The sequence below is a fragment of the Motacilla alba genome, chromosome 2, assembly GCF_015832195.1.
Source record: "Motacilla alba alba isolate MOTALB_02 chromosome 2, Motacilla_alba_V1.0_pri, whole genome shotgun sequence".
Taxonomy (NCBI): domain Eukaryota; kingdom Metazoa; phylum Chordata; class Aves; order Passeriformes; family Motacillidae; genus Motacilla; species Motacilla alba.
Genome location: NC_052017.1, coordinates 64834859 through 64846449, shown reverse-complemented (window position 1 = coordinate 64846449; position 11591 = coordinate 64834859).

The following is an 11591-nucleotide window of genomic DNA, read 5'->3' as shown; positions in this document are numbered from 1 at the left end:
CTTATGCACCATCTAAGCTTTGACTTATTTGGAACACTGTCAGAGCAGTGTGTTTTTGGACTACTCACTCTGGTGTGGAATTTCAATCTTTAGGTTTATATTATCATGCCTCATTGCAAAAACCTGGTAAAAACTGAGCCTGAATATGACTACACTCTCCAAATATGCCTCCCTGAAGCTGACCTCTTTGCATTCCTTACCTGGCTACATTTAAAACTGCTGACACTTTTATGTAAAATTTAGTATCATCTACCTGAAATAGAAGACCAAATCCAGCTGTGTTCTGCAGTAAATAAGTACAGCTACTGTAACTTATTTGTCCAGGTGGTTGTACAGCACTGCCTGACCTTTTGTTAGGTTTTCTGGTTGTTGGGCTTTTCCAATTAACATCCTAAAATGGAAAATTTCTATTGAAACAAATGTTTTAGCACTAAGGATCAGTGTCTTTAATGCCTTGGCAGGGGAAGTTCTGTTGGACAATTTTGTTTTTCACAAATGGCATGGCATCACTATCAATACTGAAGCCTGTAACAGGGTAAAGTAAGTGGGGTGTCAGAACCTGGCCTTGCACCACACATTCTTTTGGAACCTTTTGTATTTTCATTGCATAAATGGTCCACTCCATGAAGACCAGAGCCCGCAGAGGTACTGCTGACATTGCAAACCACCAGATCCAACATCAGGATAACTTCCTGCTTAGCAAAAAGACTCCCTTGGAGAGTAGAATCAAAAGGATTATCTGCTCTTCTAAATCCCAAAACCACTTGGTTTGCTCCCTGACCAAACCAAGTTCATCCCATGCACCAGAGGCTACAAAACCTCTTCCAGCATCTTGTAGCAGCCATGAGGTCTGTGGTGAAAGATAAAGAATAACATACACCACCAGCCCATTTACCTTTGCCTGCCTCTTTTTTCTGGGTCTTTTAAGATCTACTTAACATTTTGTTCTTACAAAATGAGTTGAATGTGATTAGCTTTTGCCACAATGTGGCATATTACAAAAGGGCATTAGGTGCAATTCACCACTGTGAGGCATCTGGTCTTGCCTGTACACCATTTGCCAATGAGTGTTCAGTCTGGAAATGTGAGTGGTGTTCTAATTTTGCACTTATGTCTTCATTAGCAGAGATTTTCTCTTAGAAATCCTTCCAAAACTGCACTATCAAAATTTAATATAATCAACAAACCCTGGCACAAAAACCAGATTGCACTTGCCTTGGTCAAAATAAGAGTAATACAGCTGAAAAGAGTCAGTGATCAAAGCACCTTCCACTATAAAGCTCTAGGAATAGGCAAGGAATTTTTCAACTAGAAGATGCTTTAACTTTGCTTTAAAGCAAGGGTTGTTTCTCTAGGTTCCAAGATCCTCTGCATGCTTATAGATGCTGCTGGGCAGAGTGGGTTGCCTCTGAACATGTACAAGCAGAAGAGCTGAAGGTGAGAGAGGAGTTGCAGAGAGGATTCCATCCGAACAGCAAGGAAGGCAAACAGCAACCTTAAGGTAAACCTTCGGTGAGCACCTTTCCCTGAGCAAGCCTTGCAGGTATCAAGCTTCCAGTACAGCGCCCTGCAGGCTGGAAAGGAGGGTGGGCGAAGGGAGGGCAGCTGTGAGTCTTGGGCAGCTCTCCAGGGGGGCTCTGGCAGAAGGAGCTGCCGGTGGGCAGTGTTGAACCATTGCAACCTGGCGGTACAGCTCTCCTCAGCCAGCACCACCCGGATCCTGAGCAGCTCTGGTCTCCTCTGGTAGCTCTGGCTGCAAGGAGGTTGCAGCCGCTCTCTCCAACTTCCTCCCCAGACAGACAGTCTGTCTGGGAGGCTACGTGCCAGGGTTCGTGCTGTCCCAGGGGTTCAGCCCCTAGTTAGGAGGATTTAGTTACTAACACATTTGTAATTCTGATGCCATTAGTAATTGCAGCACTGTCATGGGTTTTACAGAAGCTGCATTTGTTTGCTCCTACATTAACGAGTAGAAACAGAAAGGCTAAATTTTCTTTTGCAGTGAGGAGTGGAAACCAACGCTTAAAACCTTTTCCCTGATGTCCTCACCCACTGTGCCACTTCACCATAGAGGCTGACAGAAACAGAGAACTTGGGCCAACGTGCATTTCTCCTTGTTTTGCAAACTGACCAAGTTCCCCTTTCAGATGTGAGGCAGTACGTGTGTGTGCACACTGTCAGACCAAACAGTTAGCTAATCCTCTGCTCTGGAATCTGTCTGACAAAGTGGTAGAGCACTGGGACGTTTTTATTTTTTAAGTTGTTGAAGTAAACAAAATTAAATCTCTTCTTGGCCAGTTTTAAAAATCAAGTCATAAAAGCCTGGAATAGTTCTGTTGTATACATTTCCCTTGGAAAGTATCTGCTTCAGTTTTTCTCTTTGTTAATCAGGTCTCAGACCTCCATTAGAGAATAGTTTATTCCCAGCTTTAGTTAATATTTTTCAAGTGTGCTGTATTTGTGTACATTAATTCCTGCCCCCTCAGCTCTCAGAGATTATCTAAGGACAGGACAGCTAATGGCTATCTGAAACCAGTCAGCTTTTTTTTTCCTGATGTCAGAGCATAGACAGGTAAAATAGCAGTAGAAAACACCTTTTTAAATTAGCTGTGGCCCTTTTCCTTTTTTTAAGATTCTTCCTGATTTTTTTGTGCTGTTTTCCTTGAGTTGTTGATTGTTTAAAAGCGGGTGCATTATTCAGTGCATATGACAAGAAAACCTATTTAAATTCTGATGCCTTTGGGAAGTTTGTTCACATTATACATTTATCTTGTGTTATAATTTCTGTGATAACTGCTACCTGAATGCACAAATTCTACTGTACTGATTCTGACACTTACCAGCAAGCATAAGGTGAGGAAAATATTCATGAGATGATCTTTATCATCTTACCAGGACTTGAAGTATTTTTAGAGCAGGGTCGTAGCAGTGGTGTAGTCAAAAGCTAACACTGTGTAAGCTGGGAATATTACCATTGCATTTGTTGCTGCTTTGGGTCAGATCCCACCTTTCCTAGCAGTAGGAAGTTTTTTTTACTTCTTTCTCTTCCACTACTGCCACAGGAAGCAAGGAATTAGGACATACTCATGTACAGCTCCATCTACAAGCATTTTCAGAGTGCTGCCACTTTAACTGCTTGTTTGTTTTTGTTCCTACAGGTGTATTTGTTTTCAGACCACTCCGTTTATTATTCTAGTCTCAGAATAATCTCTGCATGGCTTTGTCAGTGCTGTTTTGGGGGAGGACCTGAGGGAAGATTGGGAGGATGGTCATTTTCAGGGTCAGTGCAGCCTTGGGCATCCTTACACTGATTGTGATCTACACCTCTAATTAGGGCTTTGGACAGGGAGCCTGGCCTGCATTGAGTTTACTTGTTTGCAAAACCCCCTGACCTAAGGCTCTCCCATGCAGGCAGGTGCACATTACTTTCATGTAGTTCAGCCTGAATTAATCCTTGAACTGTGAGTGCAGGAGAATGAGATGCAGAAGGCAGAGCTCCTCCTGTTGGGCACAGCCCCGTTAAAATGTGGCCAGGCTGCTTCCAGACCCAGGGGAGCAAGAGGATGCACTGTGTGGCCCTCTCAGTTCAAGTCTCTATCAGCTCTCTGTGCTCTGCACAACTAAGTGGCAAAATTTTCCCATCCTGTAAGAAGGAGATTTCTAAGATTAGATCAAAGAGGGCGTTGTAGCCCAGAGATAATGACCAAGTTCACCCTTTGAGTGAGAGAACACACTTCCCATCCTCACCTGACTCTTTCACGCTGTGAAGACTACTGAGTACCATGACAGCCCATTTCAGAGGGAACTGGAAGAGTGCATCTGGACAAATACTGACAATAAAGTTCTTCACCTTTTTTTTTATCCCTCCCCACTTAATTTTTTTGATCAGCTAGAGCTTACAACTCCACAAAATCAAATATTTCTCCTCCTGGTGGTATTAAATTGCATGCAAAGCTCTGTGGGCAGGTAGCCAGAACAATAACAAAGCCACCTTGAAAGTATTTATCTCTAGCATTACCTTATACTTCTGATTTCTGTCTGTCTGAATTTTTCAGTGCATTTTAAACTCTCCATTAATTAAACCCCACAAGTAAGGTTACCTCATTTTTCTAATTGTAGAAACCAAACACCAAAAGGGTTACAAATAGAGTTAGGAGACTTCTTTGTGTTTTGAGCACTACCCAAGGCCACTGGCGACAAGAGGGCTGTTCACAGAGTGTGATACTGCCTGAAGTGAATCTGGCCCTGTGACTCATGGGTCAGCATGAGGTTGGTCTAGAAAGATGCTGTGTCTCCTGATTCTTGGTTGTGCACCTCAGTGATGCTGCTGATTCTTTCCTTTCTTTGGAAAAAATGTTACTGAATAGTTGGGCAGTATTCGAGGCAGTACAAACAAGAAGAAAATCTTTGGTGTCCTGTTGGATCATAGGTGCAGAATTTTATGAAGTATCAAGACATGGTCCAAAACTGTTACAATTATCCATAGTTCCACATGATTTTTGTTTTCTTTTCCAGCAATGGGATTCCCTTGCTGTAGGAATGAGCTGATTTTTTTTCTCTTTATGTCTACTTTGAGTTTTGCTCAGCACTGCAGAGGGAGGTATTTTTGAAAGCATAGTTCTGTGACATATTTATATGTTCAGCTTGAACTATGAGCTAGGAGAGGAAACTCTAAAGGAGATGACAGGAATTCAAAGACTTGTTAAAATAGTTTGAAAATTCCAGGAATTCAAATGGGAATCTCACAATGGTCGGAACTAATCTACACTTGTGGTGGTGCCAAAAATTTCTAATTAACCCATAAATTAAAACCAAGAGCCAGATTTTGAATTTCATGGGATTGTGGTAGGGCTGAAGGAGCCAGCAGACTTAAAAAAATGTTGACAACGAAGGTGTTGCTTGAGGTGCCCTCAAAGACATTCTCAGAAGTAAACTGTACTGATGAAATGGACAGTCAAGGTAAGTAAACCAGCGCTGCAAACATATGTGGATAATCAAATAAGTGGGTAAGACTTGTTAGAACTGGCCTATACTAAAGAGGAACAAAAATACATGGCTCTTACTGGCAGAACAGAATTGTTTCTGCCCCAAGGCAGCTGAATCTCTAGAAACACCTGTAACAGTTCTGCTAAACATAATTATAGTTGTCAGATGACAAGAGGACACGATAAGATCAGATAATTCCCCCATTCAGCACTGGAGCCCACTGAAATCAATGAGGCACTTCCAGGTTACTTTAGAGGATGCTGGGTCAGCAGGAGAAGGACCTGCTTAGGAACTGAAATATTTGTGGTTTTGCAGGTTTGTGGTATCGAAAAGCACTGCTACAGTGGGGGAAAACTAGAAGTTTTGAGGAAATGTCCTGCTCTGTGATGCTGATGTGTCCTCTCCTGCCTGCTCAAGAATGCATGGATTGAGAGGCAAACTAGGGGAGGGGAGGAGCTCAGTGTGAGAGTACGAGCAGATATGGCTTTAATTGTGAAGCTTGAATTTACAGGTATTTCAACTAAACTCAGATATTTTTAACCTGAGTTTTCTTCAGTTCTAAATCAGAGAAAAAATGCAAATGTATTGCAAATCAGATGAGCTTAGGGCTGTGTGTAGAAGCTAAACTTAAAGTCCTAAATCTGGACTGTGGCATGCAAATGTGAGAGTTAAACAAGAATTAGTTTAATGAAAGAACAGGTTTCTCTATCAAACTTCCAGCAACTCCAAAACAATCTAAAATTAGGATATTTCAAAAAATAATAGCTTCACAATGTTCTTGCTAGCTAATGACCTAAGCATATGAGACACCTGATGTGGCTACCATGCATAGAATTGTTGACATGGACTGTGAGAGTCTGGTATGTTATTTAAAAAATAATTGGAGTTGGGAGGGCTATTCTGAAAGAAATAAATCTTGCTGGAAGCAAGCATTTTAGCCAAACAAACTTTTTGAACGTGTCAGTGAAGAGAACAACGAGCAAAAGTTATTCCCCACTTTTACTTTCTACTTTATCTTCAGAGAAACAGTGAAACTGGTTTCATCCATGTCTTGAAAGATGGTTGTCCCTGCTAGACTGTTTCAAATGTCTCCTACTCACAGTTTTAACAGATAATTGCCTGCTTTGAGTCAACTTATAAAGGAAAACACAAACAATAATTTAGATTTCACAAGAACCCTGATAACATTCTTAATCACAAGAAAGGATTCCTGGGAAGGAACTCATAAAGAGCAATAAAATTATTTTCTAAGTAACAGCATAGTTGATATTAACAGTAGTCCTCACCTTAAACTGCTACATGTGTGTGAATGCACACGTGTGTGTGCACGTGTCTGTGAGTGTGTGCAGAGAGAGAGTAGGAGAAAGCTTTCTTTTTCTGAATGATGGTATTGTTTAAAACAAATAGATGAGTTGATCTTTTAAGCAATGCAGTTTTAAATGTTAAAAAAATTAGATCCGAGTCTAGGTAATTTTACTTATGACAAATCTTTTTAGAGTAGTCACTGGGACTTTTCTATTTCATGGTGGGTTCAATCCTTCAGATATTTTAATACATGCAAACTATTGGCTCAAAAATCAATGTATTTTACAGAGGGACGCCCTCTAAATAGACTAAGCAGACTCTTTTTTTTTTTTTTTCCAAAGTTTTAATTTAAAAAAAAAATATAACTGCAGTTTCTAAGCATCCACAGGTATTTTCTTGCAACAGTGCTGCCAACAAAGCCCGGGAGCGTTCCGGGGGCAGCGCCCGTGGTGGCGGAGCGCAGCGGGATGTGGAGCAGTCCCGGTGCCGCAGCGCTCCATCTGCCGGTGCGCGGGGAAAGTCTCCCGTGCGCCTCTGCCTCCCTCTGCCGCACTGGGAGCCGGCTCCGGATCATTTCTGATGGCTGAGATCAACCTGCGAGGCTGCTTTCATGCTGGGGAGAGCCGCGATATTTAGCCCGTGGTATTACCTTACTTCCTTCCTCTCCTACATGGCTGTCCAGGCATCTTCCTCCATCAGCGAGGTTAGCGGCTGAGATCGTGTTTCAGCCTTTTGAGAGCTGAGATTAGGAGGCCAAGGATGTCTGAAAGACACACTTCTCCAGCCACAGCTAGCTGTGGCGGCCAGTTCTTCTGACTGAGTGGTAACTGCTGTGCATAAATTGGTGGTCTTGAAGGGGGACAAGTAGAATGAAATCTATTGCTAACATCAGAGGGATTAATTTATTATCTTCATTTGTAACATCTTGTCAGTGACTTGGGTCAAAGGCCAAAAAACTCCTTTGAAATGGGGGAAAAGCGTCTGCATGTATGAGCAGTACTGGGGTTTTCCATTCAGTTAAAACAGATCTTTAACTGCAGTGCCAGTCAATCTACATGGCCAGCTTTGGCTAGAAAATCTGAAGTGAGCATTCTGTTCTTCAAGGGGATCAAAAGGGGTTGCTGTTTGGATTTTGATGTTTTACTATGATGAAAAGCTGTATTCACTATGAAAAATTAAATATTTGCTTCAGAGCATGGCAATAGAACATATTCAGTTTTTTCTGTTTCTCAGAAGAGATGTGACTTAAGAAATCAGTTCATTTTGAACAGCATTACCTTTCCAAGTGGAAAATTATTCAGCCAAGGGCTCTCCAATGAAATTTATCATTATTTCTTCAGCTTCTGAAAACAATACCAGAAGTTAATAGCAACTTATGTAGATGTATTCTGATCTTTTGCAGAGCAGAGAAACTAAGCTGACCCTACTTTTCCACCTGTAAAACTAATTTCCTTTGGCTGAAGTCAGAGTTTACAGCTGGCTTCTCACAGTGCTTTGCACACACACAGCACGGGGAAGCTCCCAAACCTCCCAGCTGCTGCGAGGGAATAGGGGAATGGGGGAAGGAAAATGAGCTCATCTGGGATGAAGATCAGTCCCTGTATAAGCTTTCAGGTGCTCCCCATGGACCTTTTCACTGGCGGGTTTGGATGTGTAAAGGAGGCCTGGAGTCTCTCAGGTGTTTGTGGTGGCTCAGGGCTGGCTGCCAGGCAGACCTTGTGAGTTGTGTCCTTGCCTCTGGAATACCACACAGGAGTGGAAACCTGGGATTTGTACACAAATTTTGAAGGTTTCTTTGTCAGGTTCTCTCCCCTCCCCTGCTGCTTTCCCTGCAGTTTCAAGCCTTCTCCTGATCCTTGCTCTGCAGAGAGTTATCAGAGCTGGTCATACCCCAGCCTGCCAGCCCTCCCTCTGCCATCCTACTAGCAAGCCCTCCTCTCTGACACAGTCACCTTCCCTGATCCATCCCCACGTTCTTTGCTGTGCCTGTCCTCCCCATGTTCAGGGTGTCACAGCAGTGGAAGCGGTCTTACCATGCCCTTTCAAAAGGACTACTTCTCTTTTTTCACCATTAATAATTTATGGAACAGAGCTACCTTATCTGATGAAATTCTGAGATTATGTCATCCTCCTCCTTCTTTCTTCTTTCTTTTCTTCTTTCTTCTTTTTTCTTTCTTCTTCTTCTTTTTCTTTCCTGTTTTACTTATCAGGACAGTGCTGCCCATTGTGGTTTCTCCTCCCTGAGGTGTTTTCAGTCCTCACCACCTTTGCCTGCCTTGTTCAAGTGCATGTGGTTTATTCTTCCCCTGAGTCACAGTTTCAGCAGCAGCCTAAGCCCTGCTGGAAACTCCTCACCATCATTGCTGTCGCTCTGTACACTGCTGCCTACAGAGCTCATAATAATCCCTGCAGGGAGCTGCTACACTCAGGACTTCCGTGGCAACACCACCCATGTGGGAGGTCTTGCTGAGGACAGAGTCGGCTGCAATTCCCTGCTCCTATGAAGCTACAGCTTGGAAGAGTGAATTTTGACTGTTTCTGCTGCTTCGTTCAAGGGACTCTATTTCTCTAGAATGACATCCTCCTAGTGTTGTGCTACTGGGAAATGTCACTGCCATGTATGACTCTTTTTTGAATTTGCTTTAAAGTCAGCACTTTAGCAATATTTTCCTATTTTCCTGTATGACCCAGTTAGCCTTGTTTACACATGATGAATTTGTATTCAAATTTGTATCCAGCTCACCTGCTGCATGATGGGCTGAGGATCAAGTTGAATAAATTATATGAATTATGACCATTTTAAAGATGGGTCTCCATCCCTTTATCACTTGTACACTGTCCAAGTGTGTTGGAGGTGTTTGATAGAAAACGCTCAGTTAATTCAGATGTTACATGCCTGAGGTTTGACAACCATTTTTAGCCTCTTAGATGGAGTTTCAGTGGAAGCTGGACTGTGGTTTTGGTGGATCTCTCTTGGGAAGAAAGCTGGTTTGTTTTCCTAGGACTTAGAGGAGCATCTCTGTGTTCCTGATGCTCCTGCACTGCTGCAGAATGATCAGCCCTCCCTGGAAGGAGAGAGCATCTGCAAAACCTTGAAGGATGGTACTGAGCAAATATTGCAAGAATCTGCAAACTACAGAGATACTGACTCGACCTCTACATGAATGTGTTCCCTGTACTTCTACTGTAAAACCTTGAGGAAGGTGTTCTAGCAAGTTCTGGACACAAGTGTTTCAAAGCCAGTATTCCCCATGCATTCTTCCCTGTGTGGAACACAAGAAAACCATTCATGTGCAGGTTGAAAGGGCACCAGGCACCAAATGCAGCACTGTTTACAGATACATGCATGTTTCCACGCATGCCTCTGGCCTATCAGATAGTCCTGCTGACATCTGTCATTAGGTTATCATAGGAGATTTATGGGATAAAATGGTCACCAAAAGTAGTCTTCCTTTTTACACTAAGTTTGATTACACCACAGTGTCCTGCAGAGTGTACCTGGTTCTTGGGACATTGGTCTGCAACAAAAATAAATTTAGGGGTGGGGATTTTATTTAAGGACATTTTAAAATGTTTGTTTTCTCAATGTTTGGCATGCAGAAGTTAAAAAGAATAAACCAGAAAAACTGTTCCTGAATAATTCATTGGGTGTTTCACATTCAAACTTAAATTATATGCTATTTTCTTACTGAGCCCTACTCCAAATATGGAATAATGCCCTAAAAATGAATCACTACTGTATAATGAAGGGAACTGTTTTCTGTAGGGCCTGACTTTCACAGCTGTGAAGTGGTGGGATTATAAGAAGAGGAAGAGAAATGACCTTCCCTTGATCCTGGAACAGGGACCTGGCCCAGCAGCTGAGTTCTTTCTCCATCAGTGATCCCGTGCTTAACCAGTGAAATGCAGAACCCCCTAGGGAGCTGTTCCCTGTGAGTTTCTCATTGCCTGGCTTGATACCTACTTGAAGAAATGCCAAGCAGTGTCAGCTGCAAAAGGCTTTGGACGCACTCCCCTGAACCAGACATCCTGCAAAAATCTATCTGAAAAAAAACGGGTCATTTGCATCAAGCAGGATATGAGTTGATTTATCTGTTGTGGCTCTTAATCTATAAATTGCAAATTTTATTATTAATTGCTTTACCTCTCCAACCCTTTCCATCAAAGGATGCTGACATAAAATGATGTTTATGAGGTACTGTAGCAAGAACTGCCAGCGAGGAAATGCGGGCACTAAATGTGGCCTAGGGATTCATATTTAAGAATGGATGCAGGATGATTGCTGGCTTTTACATCGGTAAGCACCGTGCATGCCGTGCTTCGAAACAATCCGCATCCAGCTTAAAGGGTCTGTTCCTTTATCACATAAAGAAAGCAAAAGCACAGAATAAAAATTCGCTCCCGATTTCTGACGTTTTCTAACTTTCGGTGGCTTTAATCTGCGGTCGCAGTGGCGGCGGAGGTACGAGGTTCAAAGGGACAGGCAGGGACGTCACGCAGCGTTGCCTGGATGTTGCCTCGGGACGACAGCTCGGGATGACAGCTCGGGATGACAGCTCCTCCACTGCGACGCGCGCTGTCCCCTGCGCTCCGGCACTTCCTCTGTGCACACCGCTTCTTCGGCCCTGTCCCGTCCTGCTCCGCCGGGACTGTGTCCCCAGACCCCGCAGAGGCAGCCGCGGAGGCCCATCCGCCGCGCCCTCTGGAGCTCCGTGTGCTGGGAACAGCGAGGTGAAAACAGTGCTCCCGTCAGAATTCAGATTCGGCATTTTGCTCTTCTCCGATGCACTCAGCACCACCAACTTAAATACCAGCTTTAACACCATGGAATGTTATCACTTTATTTTTCCCTTTAAACGTACCCATAGGTGTATGTAGATTTTATTTCAGACACTTGCTAACGCAAGTTTCTTTGGGGGTCCACGACATCCCCAGTCTTTCCCGCCCTCTTTGAGTCAAATCGTGATTCCGAATTCTGGCTCTCCGTTTGGTGGGAGGAGCCCGCGCCCCCCGGCTCCTCCCGCCGCGCCTGCGCGGGGCCGCCCTCCCGCTCCCGCTGCCCCGCTCCCGCTCCCACCGCTCCCGTTCCCGCCGCTCCCTCCCCCTCCCCTCCGGCAGCCTCTGGCGTCTGGCGCCGGGAGCCTCCCCGCTGCCGCCGCTGCTCCCGCATGGAGCCGCCCGCCTGAGGGACGGCCCGCGGCCGCCCCGCCCTCGCTCCAGGTGATGCCGCTGACCGGGGTGACGATGCCGCCGGCGAGGCGGCGGCGGCCGCTGCTGATGGAGGAGGCGGAGATGATGATGAT